At 44.5% G+C, this 17433-nt stretch overlaps 1 protein-coding gene across 5 annotated transcripts in view; it reads left to right on the top strand.

Annotated features, from left to right (window-relative positions):
* PCGF3 (polycomb group ring finger 3) overlaps positions 1–17433 on the top strand; it is a 67173-nt gene that overhangs the window by 4534 nt on the left and 45206 nt on the right. The window lies entirely within an intron of this gene.

The following is a 17433-nucleotide window of genomic DNA, read 5'->3' as shown; positions in this document are numbered from 1 at the left end:
GTGGGCCGGTAATGAGATTGCAGGACCAGGGAAGGTCATTTCTTGGCAAAATCCCTCATCCGGGGCCAGTCAGGTTCTGAGGGTGCCGTATCAAGGAGATCCAACCTGTACCGTATTTGCTTATTGTCAAAGGCCACCTCCTGCTATAACCACATCAGTTGTAGTGTGGATTTGTGTACTTGAACTAGTGCTAATGGTGCTTTTTCTCAGAGCTGCTTCTGATCAGCAGTTGCACTGACATATTCAGACTCTAGAAATGTATCTACCTATATATGTACTATAAAGAACTTTGTTCATGGAACATGTGAGATCATATGACAAGAGCCTATGGATTGTCAGTACAGTGTGTTGCTTTTTGCCTTGTTTAGATGATGGCATGGAATATTTGACAATGGAATGCAGTTTTCCCATTTGTTTTCTGAAAGCTGTATTAATGAAGATATTCTCAAATGCCCTTTTTAATGTTATAGAAGATGAATTTGAAAAGTGGATTTGTCACAAGAGAACAGTTTACTTTAAAGAAACCCTAAGTAGCAGTTCCACATCTTTGCACCGTAATAGTCTCTCTCTGTTGTGTGTGTTTTAAAAAAAACTCTCACCTGAAAGTTCCCTCCATATATCTTTCAGCTACCTCAAAATCATTATTTTTCTCTCACTTTAGAGTGACAGGAAGTGAATTTATGATATCCCTGTGGAGATGCATCTGAGCTGCTATTAAGAGAGAACTTTATGATGTTTTCATATTCTAACCTTGTGACTGACAGTAACCTAAAATGTCCCAAAAATTTAAGGTTAAAACTTGTAATTCAGTGGCAGTAACATCCATTAGCATCAGATGAACTTTGGGATAATTATCTATGCTTCACAAATAGCATAGCTCTGTCTTAGTTTCTGTTAAGGCGGAAAATATTTATTTCTTAATACACACCTGATGCTGCTATACGGTAGCTGATTAATTACGAAAGCAGGGTGGGTTTTTTTTTTCAGCTAGTTAAAAGTGAGTATTATTTAATTGCTGACTTGCAAATGATAATCTTGTCAACAAACTTCTTTTTCACATGAAACATTTTTCACCTTTATTTGAATGTCCAGATAATCCCTGTCTGACACTTCCATTTCTTCAATGGAGCATACATCCATTGTGGTGGTTAGTGGATGTTTTATAAATATTAAGCGAAGTAGGACTCTTTTTTTAAAATTAAAAAAGATCCAGCCCAATAGATATGTTCTCTGACAATCTGCACTCAAAACCATAATCTAATGGTGTACAAATATGAGTCTCAGCCTATTTAGATACATATGTAAATCCAATCACTGTGACAACATTCATGTGACATGTTGTTCTTATACAATGCTCTTTTCATTTTGTCAGCGGAAGGAATAACTTGTTAGTTATCTTGTACTTTAAAATATTTTATCTAGAAAGCTATGATTCACTTCTTCTGATAGTGTTTTCTGATATATGGTTTAAATATATAGATTGGCATAATTGAAGCTATGAGTCAAGTGATTACTAAGTTGAAGTGTATTGTATTGCCAAAACAATCCTAAATGTGTTAATGCATTGGACAGGAGTAAGGTATTTTTCATGGTGTAGTATCCCACGTTGATGTGTTCTACTAGTTAACCATGGCTATGGATAGGCTAGATTTCTGGACGTAGAGTGGTGTGAATGATGGCATGCCTTACTCCTGAATGGCTTGTCCAAACACCAGAGTACCTCAGGCTATTGGGAAGTGAGGCTTTCAGTGATAGAGTTTAGTGCCAGAAGCAACCATTAGATTGGGGACCCCACCCACAGTTGGAGACAAAGTGGATTGCGATACCCTTTGAATGGAGTCTTCAGGGCTGTCTTAGACTTGCTGGCACTGCCACGTTCAGGCTCAAAATAAGATGCTGGTTTCTAACCAACAGAGGAGGGAAGTTCTGGAATAGCTTCCCTAGGGGAGCAGTGGAGGCAAAAAAATCTGTTTCAAGACTGAGCTAGATAAGAGTATGGAGGGATGGTATAATGAGGTTGCCATATATGGTCCATCTGCAAATGTTAGCAGCATTACTCCGTTGACTGAATATAGGAGACTTTATGGGGCAGGCATTTGAGTTACTACAATGAATTGTTTTGAAAGAGGTCAGGGTGGTAAGACTTGCTCATGTGCGTGGGTTCTAACTAATCACCATGTTTGGGATTGGGAAGGAATTTTTCCACAAGTCAGGTTGGCAGAGACCTGGGGTTTTCGCCTTCCTCTGCACCATGGGGTATCGGCCACCTGTTGGTTTGAACTAGAGTAAGTGGTGGAATCTCCGTAACTCGAAAGTTTGTAAATCAGGCTTTGAGGACTTGACGTAACTTAGCCAAAGGTATGTGCCTAGTACAGGAGTGTGTGGGTGAAGTTTTGTGGCCTGCAATATGCAGGAGATCAGACAAGGTCATCATGATGGTCTCTTTTGGCCTTAAAGTCTGGTTCTGTGGGCTTATCTACATTGCAGCACTGCGATAGCCCAGCTGCAGCACTTAGCGAAGACATTGCTTACACTGATGGGAGAACTTCTAATGCTGGCATGAGGCAGTAGCGATGTCAGTGGGAGAAGCCCTTCTGCCAGCATGTCACTAGCTACACCAGGAGGTAAGCTGGTATAACTGTGTTGCAAAATGGTTTGGATTTGCCCCACCTCTGAGACACACAGTTACACTTATATAGTTTGGTAGTTGTACTCCAAACATAAATGTGTTAGCAGCACAAGCACTGCTATATCATGGGCAGGTGGCAAATGCCCAGAAGACCTGGACTTTGTTGATGATAATGTGCTACTGAGCAACACCCTCGAAAAGTTACAGCCAAAGATTGAAGCTGGCAAAAGCTGCAGGTCAAGCAGGCTCAAAATTTGTTATGCTAAACAAACATTCTTGAAACCCAGATATTAAGCAATAACATCACACCAGAAGGCAAAAATACCAACGAAGTAAAACACTGCATCTGCCTGGGGAGCAACATATTGGTTAACATATCTTATGAAGAAAACAACATCAAGGACAGGAATGGCATCTATAGCAATATTTTTTTTTTTTTGGAGTGGGGAAAGAGACCATCAAACTGAGAATTTGCAATTTTAACATATGGCTGGAGAGCTTCCAAAGCGATAGACAGAAAACTAGAAAATAAGTTTCTACATTGGTTGGAAAAACTTTATTACCTGTGGAGAGATCAGAGAAATCGCTGGCCAGCAAGATTGTTTCCCCCAGAATCACAAGGAAGTGCTGGATGTATTTGGGACATATACACCGGATGCCAACATACTGCCTCACACATGAAACTGTCAGGTGGAAAATGGGCGTGAAGAAACAAGGTCATCCAAGGGAAACATTTAAGAAGAATTCAGAATGGAGGAAGGTTGTGGGGGGTGGGGAGGAGGGAGGAAGGAACAGAACAGTCAATCTGAACACTCAGGGTAGATGGAAGCAGCAACAAATGACAGGCATTGAAAAGGACTCGTTTCTGTCTTGTGTGCCAACATTAGTGTGGGAAGGATGGAATGTAACATAAAACAATGAATGTACCTTTCATTGACTTAGGGTGACTGGTGCCAAGTGGCCGGGCAACTCTGATATTAGGCTGCCAAGATAAGAACTATAAATTGGCAAAAGCTTAGCTTTCTTTAAAAACAAATTTAGAAGTCTTTGGCCAACATGCACATCAGGCTGTTTACATTTTTGTAGGATTTTCCAACTTGAGTTTAGGGAGGCTACTAAAATGTGAGAGTTTCAGATGGGTCTGATTGTGAAGCATTCCCCTCTCTCTTTCTTCTTTCCCTTCGTATCCTTCCCAAAGATCAGTATACTGAGTGAACTGACTTTGTGTCTGGAATTTGTGTTGCTTCTGGTTACTGTTATATAGGCAGCCCACCTATATAATGTCTTTGAAGTGTGTGCGCCTGTGTGTGTTTTTAAATTCAAACTGTGCATGATGTCATTGCTGTGGGCTCTGTTAAAGTTAGGCTCAAACTATTGTTGCACAGGAATTGCCTACCTCAAAGACGCTTTATAATCAAACTTTATATTTCTGTATGCCTGTTGGCCCCACATCAGGATATAAGTGAGCCACTAAGGCTACGTCTAAACTACACACCTCTTTCGAAAAAGTCTCTTTCGAAAAAGTCTCTTTCGAAAGAGGCTTTTTCGAAAGAGAGCATCTAGACTGCGACCACGTCTTTCGAAAAAGCGAGCTGCTTTTTCGAAAGAGAGCACCCAGGCAGTCTGGATGCTCTCTTTTGAAAAAGCCCTGTTTGCATTCAAGAACGCCTTTTTTCGAAAGAGCACTTTAGAAAAAAGGTGTTCTTCCTCTAAAATGAGGTTTACTGTGGTCGAAAAACCAGCTGTTTTTCCATTTAATTTCGACAGAACTTGGCGGCAGTCTAGACGCAGGGGAAGATTTTTCGAAAAAACCCTGTAGTCTAGACATACCCTAACTGTCTGGAATTAGGAAGAAATTTCCTCTGTGGGTGGGCTATTGCTTAATTGTCCATTGTGAGGTGATTTACAACTTCATTGAAGCCTCTTGTGTTTGCCATTGTCAGAGAACGATACAGGACTGTGGTTCACTGTTCTAGGCCAGCATGGGAATCTTCCTGTGACAGTACACACTATGCAGTGGTCAGCTAGGAAGGCTTTTAGCCAGCCAAAGTGTGTTGATTGTCATGTATCTACTCTCCTGTGTGTTACTAAGGTTCTCTTACCACTTGATTTCAGAGCATTCATGAAGGCCAGGAAAGTTATTTTGGTGCATAATGTATTTTTAAATGAAAGTCTTAGATTTCGAAGCTTTCATTTATTGACTATATTTGACTTTCACTGTGATATACATACAGTTTTGGAAAGTAGCCAGTTGGTCATAATCCTTTATTAGTGCAGGCACTAAGTCTTAGCTACTTTTAAGAACAATGATTTCTGTAATCTGGAATGTGTTTGCTAGAGGGAGCTAAAAATGTTACTCAAATCTCTTAAAGGAAGCATTTATAAATGCTACCCTGTAAATTGTTGACTTGTGATTTTTTTTTTTTTTAAAGAAAATAGTCTATACTTGGAGCGAATGCTGTAATTATGTAAAGGATAGCATTCTATTACCAATATTGAAATTGTATATTCATTTATCAAACAGGTAGCCTGTTACCCAGGAGCAGCCCCCCTGCCTGCGGCCGTAACAGGCAGAAGAGCTGCTTGCTCCCGTTCAATCAGTTAACTGCTTAAACTGAACTGACTGAGGGTGCTTCTAGACTGGCATGATTTTGCGCAAAAGCGGCCGGTTTTGCGCAAAATCTTGCCACCTGTCTACACTGGCCGCGAGTATTTGCGCAAGAACACTGACTTTGTAATGTACAAAATCAGTGGTTTTTGCGCAAATATTCCGACGCTCCTGCACAGGGATAAGCCCTCTTGTGCAAGTATTCTTGAGCAAAAGGGCCAGTGTAGACAGTCACGTTAATTTCTTGCGCAAGAAAGCCCGATGGCTAAAATGGCCATCGGAGCTTTCTTGTGCAAGACAGCGTCTGCACTGGCACGGATGCTTTTGCACAAAAGCAGATCTTTTGCGCAAAGGCACATGCCAGTATAGATGCCCTCTTGTGCAAATACTTTTAATGGAAAAACTTTTCCATTAAAAGTATTTGTGCAAAATCATGCCAGTCTAGACACATTGTTCTGTGACCCCTTAATTGGGTGAGTGGAGCGCTCGGCTGACTTCTGCGCCACGGGGGTGCTGCATGGGGACCGCAGCACCCAAATGGCCACTTGCGCTGCTTTCTCCCCCACGGCAGCCCAGCTGAGCGACGCAGAAGTCAGCCGAGCGCCAAGATGGAAGGCCGCCCAGAGGGTACAGCCAACATTTCAAGCAACAGCGCCCCCCAGAGGGAACAGCCAGCATTTCAGGCAACAGCGCCCCCCAGAGGGAACAGCCAGCATTTTGGCATTACAGACTCAGACACTGGGCTACTATATATATGACTAGCCAATTAGCCCATCATAAGACGGGATTTTCATGTCTCTCCTCCACGTCGGTCTTCTCTCCTGAGCCTCCGGTCTCTCGCTCAGTGTCTCTCCTCCTCCTCCTCCTGCCTCCCCCCCCCCAGCTCTCCTCCGCCTCCTGCCTCTCTCTCTGTCTCTCTTTTTCACTTCTCCTCCCCTTCCTGCTTCTCACTCGGGGGACCTCAGAGCCCAGATGGCCGTTTGGGCTTCGCACTCCCCGTGCTGCATGGGGGGCGCGGATCCTAAACGGTCGCTTGCGCCACTTGCTCCCACGCGGTAGCCCGGCTGAGCAGTGCATAAGTCAGCCGAGCGCCACGGTGGGAGGCAAAGGGGTGCTGGGAGGTGACGTTCACGGCCAGGGAGCGGGGCTTGGAGCCGCTGTCACGCCGCACGTCACCGCCCCACCCCCCTTCGCCTCCCACCATGGCACTCGGCTGACTTCTGTGCCGCTCAGCCGGGCCGCCGTGGGGGAGCAAGCTGCGCAAGCGGCCGTTTGGGCCCCGTGCTCCCCATACAGCTCGGGCCGCGCAGAGGGAACAGCCAGCATTTCAGGCAACAGCGCCCCCCAGAGGGAACAGTTAGCATTTTGGCGTTACAGACGCACAGCCACCGGGCTACTATATCTATGATGAGGGCCTATGTGGCATGTGCAGTCAGCTTAAGTCTTTGTGTAATATTTGTGTTAATGTGCCACTAATGCATTCAATATTCCTACAAGCCTAATTGCATAACATCCTTGTAACAACCAGATTGCTTATCTAACTTCCCATGTATTTAAAGTTGTCTTGAGCATCTGGGTTTGGTCCTTGTCGTGTGGTTCTATTTATTTTAGATCCAAGGGAAACCAGTACACTTCAGAGCTACTTAACCACTTTCTTATTTATTGCAAGCTTTAAGCAGTTAATACAGTTGTTTAAGTTTTACAAGCCTTAAAAACAATGACTATACAATTTAAACCTTAAATACTATAAATTCTAAAGCAATTAATACAGCGCAAAGCAATGCAAAAGCAATTACTAAAAGATCTACTATATACAATAATAAAGCCTAATTCACTTATACTTTTCCCATATGCTACCTACAGTGCTAGGCAGGAAGTCGTGATTCCGTCTTTTCCCATGCATAGGAGCGCCACCACTGATGTAGCCAGTGTGAAGGGCCTAATCACTTCTAGTTACCTGGAGCAGGACATGTGGGTCAATCCTGCCCATTCCCTCCCATCGTTTGTTCTTACTAAACCCATTTTATAGCAGAGAGAGACTTGGTCATTCTAATAATATTTACCAATTGATTACTTATTGTGTGGGATATGTAAAATGCCCAGTGCCCCTATTTGGGATACATTGTGCTGCTCAGGATGTTACTGCTATGTGTGCAGTTGACACTTCTGTGGCTGCATCTGTACTTTTTGCTTATCAGAAACAGAAGTACCAGTACAAGGCTGCTTGTCCTGTGTTCTTGATGTGGTCTCCCGTACCATGCTTAAACTGCGTTGTTATGCAAAACAATTCCTGACTCTCCGGCCTGTCTGCATGCTTTGTTACACCAGACTTGAGACAGGCCAGAAATCCCCACTTTGGACAAGGCAAACAGCACCAGTCACTGCCAAGGCAGGGTAGTGCAGGCTCCCCTACAGTCCCTTCAAACAGTTACTCACATTATCCACTTTCACTCTTCACTCATTTTCTTCTCCAACATCTGTTCAGTTTTTATCAGATGGAACAAAGAGTCCCCATCATGGTAGCAGCCAGCTCTCAGATCACAAATTGGGAATCTCTACTTCATCTTTTCTCTCTCTTCTCTTTACTCTATCCTCATTGTCCCCCAGTGCTGATGCCTCAGGTTGGGTAAAAACTAGTGTTTTCAGTGATTTCCTTCCCTCCCCCCCAGGTATTTTCTTGGTGGTTTTGAATATCGTTATAGAGTAGGTAAACATAAAAACAACCTTTGTTAAAGTTTGAGACTGTGCATATTGGAAACATATTCCCCTTAATTGACTGAACGTCAATCTCCCTAACAGTTAAAAGGGAAGGGATGACAACATTAGAGTTCTTGTTAGGCCTATTAGAAAACAGTAAAAAACCTGGAGTACAGTTTGAACCTCTCTAAATTGGGACTCTCTGGTCCTGCAAGCACAGATATTCTGGACTACAGATGTTCCTTGACCAGAGGCTCCTGATGGAGGGTTGGAGTCAGGAGCCGTGCAGGAGCCCAGGTGGGCAGGCTGCCGGCAGGCCGGCAGCTGGGAGCACTGCTGCGGGTGTCCAGCTGGGCCAGCAGCAGGGCGTCTGGAGGGCCAGTGGGCTCCAGTGGGGCTGGGAGCCTCAGTGGTAGGGCTGCAGGCTGCTCCAGTGGTGGGGCCACAAGCGGAGGTGGGGTGGGAGGCTGGTGGCAGGGGGGCCAGAAATGATCTCCCCTGGTTGGGCAAAATCCCTCATTTGGGACCAGTCCGGTCCCGATGGTGTCGGATCAGGGAGGTCCAACCTGTAATTGAGTGTGGCTAATGAGAAATGGGCTAGAGGGTGGAATTTACTGTCCTTCATGGCTAAAATGAGACTTGAGATGAATCCATTGGTAATGTGAACTGTTAATGCTTCCTGTCAAAAGAGCAGCCAGTGTACAGCCATATTTTAACCGCTGTTAAGCTATAGCAGAAACAAACCTGTTGGGCATTTAATAACTCCACCAATTACTATTGTCTCTAACTTCCCTGTCACTGTTACACACCATTTTCGAGAAGGTGGCATTGGAATAACTCAGAGGTGTCAGATTTTTCTTAATCTTTGTTTGTGTTCAAACTTTTTGATGTAAAATAGAGTCTAATAGGGCTGTTAGTGGAACTTCCAGCGAAGTGGAAGGGTTCATGGTGATTGAACTGTGCCTATCAGCAACTCTCTCTACCACTGACAAGGCCCTCTTCTTTTGCCTCTTGGGTTGTGTAGAACACAGCAGCACTTAACTCGGTGTGCTGCTTATCTAACAAAAGCGTGGAGTTAGTGTTGAATTCCACAGTATTCTTTCCTGCTCCGGATATGTGTGAGAGATAATGTAATGATCTGGGCTGCAGTGTCCTCAGCATGCTAATACTTAGCTGTAGATGCCCTTCATTTGTGTTCTGGTCATGTCTAGAAGAGTCAGGGCCCTATTGTGCTAAGCTTTGTATAAAAGCATAAAATCTTACCAAACCCAAATTTGTCAACTTTATTAGACTTCTAGCACCTGACGATGTCTGGATTGAAGAGGATTGAAGCAAAGCATGAAGGTTGACTAGTTTGTTGGCTGTCTCCACTGTCTGCAAAATTGTTTGCAACCTTAGAGTTAAGAGATCTCCCTCTGTTGCTGAATATTATGGACTGTAGTGCTGGTTGGAAAACTGTGATATTTCTCTCCAGAGCAGATCTCACAGTAGTTGTTTCTGACCTGGCCATCTCTGAGAGAAACTAGTGGAAATAAACTATGCTTAGGGTTACCCTGCAACGTTTGAGCCACATTTGCAAGAAACTGCACTTATAACTTGTCATTGTCCACACATTTCTGCTTGTATCACCCACTTTTGTATGTGAGAGTTAAATCATCTGGGAGCTATCAAAATGTGTCTGCATAAGAGAGCTTGTTGCCTATAATTTTAGTGTGAAATATGGACTCTCAAATACTTGGGCTGTATTACAACATTGTATATGTATATACAACATAGTAATGGCCTTACTGAGTCAGACCAAAGGTCCTCGTAGCCCAGTATTCTGTCCTCTGACAGTGGCCAGTGCCAAGTGCCCCAGAGGGAATGAACTCAACAGGTAATGGTCAAGTGAGCCATCCCCTGTCACCCATTCCCAGCTTCTGATAAGTGGCCCATCTCTGTCCAGTGGCCAGCCTAGCTATCAGCTATCGATGGACCTATCCTCCATGAATTTATCCAGCTCTTTTTTTTAACCCCATTATAGTCTTGTCCTTTGTAGCATCCTCTGGCAAGGAGTTCCACAGATTGATTGTGCATTGTGTGAAGAAGTACTTCCTTTTATTTGTTTTAAACCTGCTACCTATTAATTTCATTTGGTGGCCCCTAATTCTTGTGTTATGGGAAGGAGTAAATAACTCTTCTTTATTCACTTTTTCCACACCAGTCATGATTTTATAGATCTCTGTCATAACCCCCTTTAGTCTTCTCTTTTCCAAGCTGAAAAGTCCCAGTCTTTTAAATCTCTCCATGTATGGCAGCTGTCCCATAGCCCTCATAATTTTTTGTTGCCCTTTTCTGAACTTTTTCCAATGCCACGGTCGCCTTTTTGAGATAAGGTGACTACACCTGCATGCAGTATTCAAAGTGTGGGCGTGTCATGGATTTTAACATAGTTGCCCACCACCTACAAGGGGCAAGCAGCTGAGTGCAACATCTGGGCTCAAGTCCTTGTGCTAACTACCTGTTTAATTTTCTTGTGATATCCTTTGTAGGCCAGAATAGTTGATGGTTCAAAAGCCCATGACTGTAGATGACTCATCCCCAGGAAACTCTTGGCTGGTTCTTGCTTGGTCAGCCCATTGAAAGGCTGTGCTCTAGTTTTTCCCTCTTTATGTGAGTTCAGTAATGAGAGGCAGAGGGAGGTCTTGGGTTTTTTTGGTGTTGGAAGAGCAGGGTGGAGTTTGGAAGGCAAGGCTATTACGTTGTTTTTTAAGCCCACTTCACCAAAATTATACATTAGTTATTTTCCCCAGAAATTAACTTGATAAATGATACAGTGCCATGGACCAGTATACATCCAGTTATTGACATGGTGTAGTTATGTAATTTCCTAACATGCTACTAGAAGTGTGCCTGTGACTTGTTCGCACTACGCAGTTTACTTTCCTTGTGTTAATTGATTGCCAAAGTAGTCTAGTGTAAAGATAACCTGTGACTTTTCTTTGTTAGGAAAAAGTTGTACTTCATGGTATTATTCTAATGGGGACAAGACAGTTTATAGTTTTCATATATGTTAGCAGATCTAGATCAATATTAGGGGCGACCTACTGTTTTTGACATAGTAATGTGTGAAGAATTCAAATTGGCATGTTTATACTAGGATGCTTATATGAGGCAAACCACCAATACTGTGAATTAAAACGATTCACTTAATGCAGTGGGTGTACATGTAGTGTATTGTTTAGGCTGTGTCTGTGCCATGTGGTATGTCGGTTAGGGCATGTCTATGCCAGCAGTGTGGCTCTGACACCATAGCTATGCCATTGTAACCTTATAGCAGGGCTACTCAACACGTGGGCCACATGTGGCCCACAACCTGTTTGTTTGCAGCCCGTGGGGGGGGGGGGCCTTGGGTTTACACGGGGCTCAACATGCAGCCCAACTGGTGGGATCCTTTGCACATGGCGTCCACTGGGAACATGCTCCACAATGGCGAGGTGTCTCCCAGGGTGAGCATTGAAAGATGCAAGCAGATGGGCTTGCTGGAACAGGCGGGTACAGAGAGGAGGCATTTCTAGCCCCCAGGGAATAGGTGCCGGGGCATTGTGGGAAGTGCTTTGTATTTATGCCCATCAGTGTGAAATAAGCTATTTGCGTATATTCAACCACAACTTAAGTTGCGGTCCTTGGCATGTGCTGTGAGTATCATTGTTGCCCCTGGGGCTTCCAAAGTTGAATTGTCCTGCCTTGTAGTGTTGAAGCAACCAACAGCGACTGAAAGAGTTTTTCAGTCTGTGCAGGAATACTATCTCCAAGCAGTAGTAGGTAGGCCAACAGAAGCATTCTTCGGCTGGTCTAGCTGCACCTATAGCGGGAGTTGATTTGGAATAGCGATCTGGAGGTGTGGATTTTTCATGCCCAGGGGCACCATAGCTATGCCATCCTAAATTTTAAATGTACAACATGCCTTAGAGATCAGAAAATAAGGTAAGTAATGTATTGTACAAATTAACCATTTTGGGTAGGGGCATGATTTTTTTTTTTTTTTTTTTTACTCTGATATTGTTGTGGCTACATTAAGTGTACACTTTTAAAAATCCACACATTTAAGCCTATATGAAGTTGCTTATACTGTAGTACTGGCAGGTCTGCTGGTGGTGGAAAGGGGGCATTTTGCCCAACGGTGGTTACTTCAAAGGGTCTGGAGACCCCCAGCCACTTCCGGGAGTGCAGCGGAGCTAAGGCAGACTTCCTGTCCACCCTTGCTTGGCACTGCTCCTGGAAGTGGTCATCTTGTGCGTGTGTCCCTTAGGGCAGTCTCTGTGCGCCCTGACCCTCCCAAAGCACCGACTCGACAGCTTCCATTGTCTGGGATCCACGCAGAGTAAGCACCAACCCCTGACTCGCCCTGTAACCCCAACTTCCTGCCCTAGCCCAGAGCCAGCACCTAACTCCCTTCGTGAATCTGCATCCTGCACTTGTTCCCACACCCAAACTGCCTCCTAGAACTTACCTCCCACACCTCATGCCTCCTGCTCCAGCCCTGAGTTCGTATCCAGACTATTAGAGCTTGTACCCCCTCATGAACTCCAGCCCCCTACCACTGATTGGTGAAAGTAGGGGGGATGGAGTGAGTAGGGGTAGGGGTGCCAAAGAAGGGGCAGCATAGAGGCATGGCCTCAGGGAAAGGGAAGGGGCAGGTCCAGGGTCTCTGGGTTTGTGTGGTTAACAGTTGGGCAACCCTATCCAGTGGGCATTTGGTAGCCCTGACTGTGCCGAAAGAGCATGTCTGGCAGGACAGCCGGCAGCTCGCTGGGCACCAGCCAGCGCAAACGCAGCACTAGCCATGTGTCTGGCGGACGGAATTGCTGTCAGTGGTCTTCCTGTATACTGGTATGGCTTCTTTCCATAATTGAATGGAATAAGCTATGCCAGTATAAGCATACTTATCTGTATAACTGTCATTCAAGGAAGAGATTGCCCAGGGAGCTATACCAGCAACATCTCCCAGTAGCGATGGAGTTTATACTGGCAAGATGTTTCTTTGCCTTTGTAGCTTATATTAGCTCTCTGAAGAAAATAAACGATTCCCCCAAAAGAACTCTGTGCCAGCATAACTGCATCTACACTAGACCTTTCGCTTGCATGACTAGGTTGGTTACAAATGTGGCTGTGCTATGTTGTTGTATTTCCTCCCCCTACGCTAGCATACACGGGTTATGCGGGGAAAACATAAGCATAGTCCGGTTTTAGCTGGTGGTTCTGCTTTTAAGTATTATTTTTATTCTGAAAAAAATCAAGCCCCACAGATTAGTCAGTCATATTTCATATTAGATTGCCTAGTGCTGTGTCCTCTTATGTCATCTGACTTGATTAAGAGCAGTAAGAATGTTTTCTTGATGTATGTGCAATAAGTAGTAACTTCAGATGGTGACCTGCTGTGTACTTATCTGAAGGTAAATCCAATATGTCTTTCAATTGAAGATATTTACACTGATTGAAATGTCAGTCTGCACATAAGATATCAATGGTGTCTTGGAAACTGTTTTGTTGTTTTAGTTTACAAAGGAAAATTCTCAACAATTATGTTATGGCAGCAGCAAAGCAAATTGGGAATATAAACTGCTACTCTATCTAGAGCAGTGGTCCCCAACCTTTGGAGGTTGCCGGGCGCCAGGGGGCGTGGCCGTTCGGCTGCTGGGCGCCAGGGGGCGGAGCCCCCCCATATCAGCACGCCCGGGGCCTGCGCGCCCCCCCCCCAAGCGCCGCGCGCCCAGGGCCGGCGCCCCCCCCCCAAGCGCCACGCGCCCGGGGCCAGAGCTCCCCCCCAAGTGCCGCGCGCCTGGGGCCGGTGCCTCCTCCAAGTGCCGCGCGCCCAGAGTGCGGGTGGCCAATTCACGGCGCTTCCCGGGCTGGCGCTCACCGTGCGCCATGCGCCCGTGGCTGGCTCTGGCATCATGCGTGCGCCACGTGCCCAGGGCCAGGCCAGCCCCGAGCACTTGGCGGGCGCACACGAATGCTGATTCTTGGAATCAGCCCCTGGTCAGTTTCAGCAGCAGCTGACTTGGGTACACCTGGGACAGAGCAGCTGGGGTGCTGCCGGGTTGGTCCCCGCAGCACTGAGGTGCGGGGCTGCGGGGATCATCCCTGCAGCGCCCCAGCTGCTCTGCTGCAGGCATCCTGATTCAGCTGCTGCTGAAACTGACCCACAGCGGCTGAATCAGGGAGGCCCGGGGCACAGCCGGACTATTGGAAGGGGGGACTATGAGGGGTCTGGGGTGGCATCCCCCACCCTACCCAAGACCCCTCTTAGCCCCCCCTTCCAATAATCCGGCATATTTGATAATCTGACACCTCTTGGGTCCTAAAGGTGCCGGATTATCAGAAGTTTACTGTACTAGTTGTTCAGCTGATGAGTCCAGCCTGGTTGTAATGTTTGTTCAACCTTTAAATGTGGGGAAGAGAGGCGCTGTGTGATAATGGAGGGCGCATTGGGGGGTGGGAACCTCCCTGGAGCTGCGAACAGGCCAAAGTACTCATTGTAATGCATCTCTGGGTCTTACTACATAAAGAAAGGAAATTTTCAGGCCAACAGATGAATTTGCCCATTGTCCCTGAAAAGTTGAATTTTTGTTGGACAATGAGAGTTTTTCTTTGGGTGCAATAGCACATTTAAATGTATGCTCTGTACTTCTGTTCTGGCTATATATGTAGCAGTACCAGAAGCCCTAATTGAGAAGAAGGCCCCATTGTTAGAAGCAGTACATTCATATAGTAAGAGAGTGCCTTCTTCGTTGCTTACAATCTAATAATCTGTTCTGCCTCTTCAGCTGAATAGTTTTTTTTTAAGCTTAGGAAACTTAAAGGCCAGTTTTTCAAAATGTAAGTTTCATGGCCCCAAGTTTGGAGCCTGTCTGAAACTATAAGTCTTAAATGTGGAGAATGCTTAAAATTTAAAAATCAGTTAGGCCTGGTTTGTACTAGACGGAGGCATGTTGGTTTAAAGTACGCAACTCCAGCTACACAAAATACATAGCTGGAGTTGGCTTACCTTAAGCCAAAGCATAGTGTCATCCACATGCTCCCATTGGCTTCCCTTACTACTCTCAGAATGAGGAGTACCAGATGACGGCAGGGGCTGCCCTCAGCGTTTGCTTTAGGGATCTTCATTAGACCCTCTAAATCAAACTCTAGAAGATAGACCTTCGGTGGGTCAATCTTCTTGCAAGTGTAGACATGCCCTGTTTGGCATTCTTGTAAATACTTTCATGATTGAAGGTAAACTTGGGTTTTAAAAAAAGCCATAGTAAGAAAAAATTGTGTAACTAAACAAAGGAGAATATTAGCTTTTAATCCACCTCCTCTGCACCCCCCACCACACTTTTAAAGAGTTTGACAACATCTTGAGAAGACCAGGATTGTTAATTTAAATAAATATGAACTGCAGCTTTTCCAGCTCCCAGATTTAGGTGCTAGATGAGGTCAACAAACCGCACAGTCTATATTCTCATGGATGCTTTAGTTTATGTCTGGAAGAGCAAAATGCTGGGGTGGAAAGATGAGAGTCTAGTACATCTGCATGTTGTTGCAGGCACCATCATGTAGGTTGCAAAAGCTGCAGACTGGAGGAGTTTATGGAAGGCTCACTTTGCATTGAATTTTGTAAGATTCTTGGGTGACTTGACTGCATGCAGGTCTGAATGAAAGTGTCCCTTGGCTCAAATGTGTAAATATCAAATCTAGGAAGGGATTTGAGGGGGCTTGAGGTTGCAAGTATTTTTATGGAACTTTTCCGTAGATTGACCTTTTTCACCTTGACTTGTCAGCTAATAGGAGACTGTTGTCGCTAGGTTAGAAAGATGAAGGAATGGGAAGACTTTGATCATTGTTCTAGACTTTCAATGACATAGATATACAGCTGTTCAGACATTCAATTGAAGCCTGAAGTTCAGCTAGAGTTGAATGACTGTAATGCTCTAATTCAGGCTTTGTTTGATAAAACTTGTAACATTCCAGTATCAATGAGAGGTTACAAATAATACAGGTGCAATCAAACTGCAGAACCTTTCTGCTTTTAGCAGCTGGTAGTGATTGGTATCTTACCACAACATGTTTCCTAACAACCCCCTAATTTACTCTTCTTTCTTGTGTGTTTGGCTTAATCCAGTGGCCAGGATGTAAATTTTTAAACCTGTGGTTCAGTTGTGAATTTTTCAAGACCTGCTACTCAAAATCTGGCGGTATGTATTTCACTTGATTGCTATTTGGCAGTTCTCTCTCTCCCCTCCACTAATTAAGAACATAGCAGTTGACACAGAAAACCAGAGTTCAATCTAGTCAGTTACCTTGTTTCTATCTATGGTCAGTATTATATGCTTCAGAAGAAGGTTCAAGAAAAGCCCATAATGGATAATTGCTGGACAATTGAATTGAATTTTTGTTGGACAATGAGAGTTTTTCTTTGGGTGCAATAGCACATTTAAATGTATGCTCTGTACTTCTGTTCTGGCTATATATGTAGCAGTACCAGAAGCCCTAATTGAGAAGAAGGCCCCATTGTTAGAAGCAGTACATTCATATAGAATTTGAGGGGTGTACTGATTGAACCATAGCAGCGCTTTGATGGGCTGCATAGAGAGTGCTTGGCTGTCAGTCAATGTTGTGTGCAGTCGGCACGCACCTCACTTCCCATGTCCTTGCTTTAGGTGTGTGTCACTTCAGTAATACTGGTAGGAAAATGACACGGATGGAAACTAGAAGAATTTGGCAACCTTGTGTGTGGACAACAGCAAAGAAAATGTCTCACGAGCCACACACAAAATCCCAGTGGGCCGCCTCTGGGCTGCAGGTTGCCCACCAGTGCTCCAGAGGATTATGTTAACCCGAACTAGGGAACTTTTGAAAACCACGTGCCGTCCTGTGGCACCTTAGAGAGTAACAAAACTATATATAGTGTCATGAGCTTTTGTGGGCAAAACCCAGTTATTCAGATGAGCTGGAAGCTGGAGTGAAAATAATAGGAAGCCAGAATTTATAATGGAAAAAGAAGGGAAGAGGAAAAAAGTTAAAGTAATTATAGTACTGGTGCTAATGAAGCTAAATGAGTGGGCTGGAACCTTTTAGTTGGCACTCAGGTGTTACCCAGGGAAATTACATCACAGTGCTTTTATGGGCAGTGCTATTCACCCTGCTGCTGGCTGAACCTTGGACAGAGTAGACAAGTCCTTAGAAAAGTTTTCAATCCACTCGTTTTACTAAGTACAGATACTTTGTGGTAAATATTGTTGATAGTTTTGAATGGACTTTGTCCTCCATGAGATATCAGGACGAGGGTTCTTTAAGTTGCTCTTTAATAGCTGTAAGTTAAGAATCTTCATCTCCATGTGATACAAGATTTGAAACAAGAGTGTGAAATTGAATCCAAGTGCCTTTTTAATGACTGGTAATTTGTGGCTTTTAATTCACAACAAAGAATCCATTGTAACATTTTCTCCTAGCATATCACAAATTCTTTCTGTAA

The sequence above is a fragment of the Pelodiscus sinensis genome, chromosome 6 (assembly GCF_052426305.1).
Source record: "Pelodiscus sinensis isolate ZL-2025 chromosome 6, ASM5242630v1, whole genome shotgun sequence".
NCBI classification, from domain to species: domain Eukaryota; kingdom Metazoa; phylum Chordata; order Testudines; family Trionychidae; genus Pelodiscus; species Pelodiscus sinensis.
Note: the sequence above shows the minus strand (reverse complement) of the source record. Positions and strands in the feature narration are given on the sequence as shown.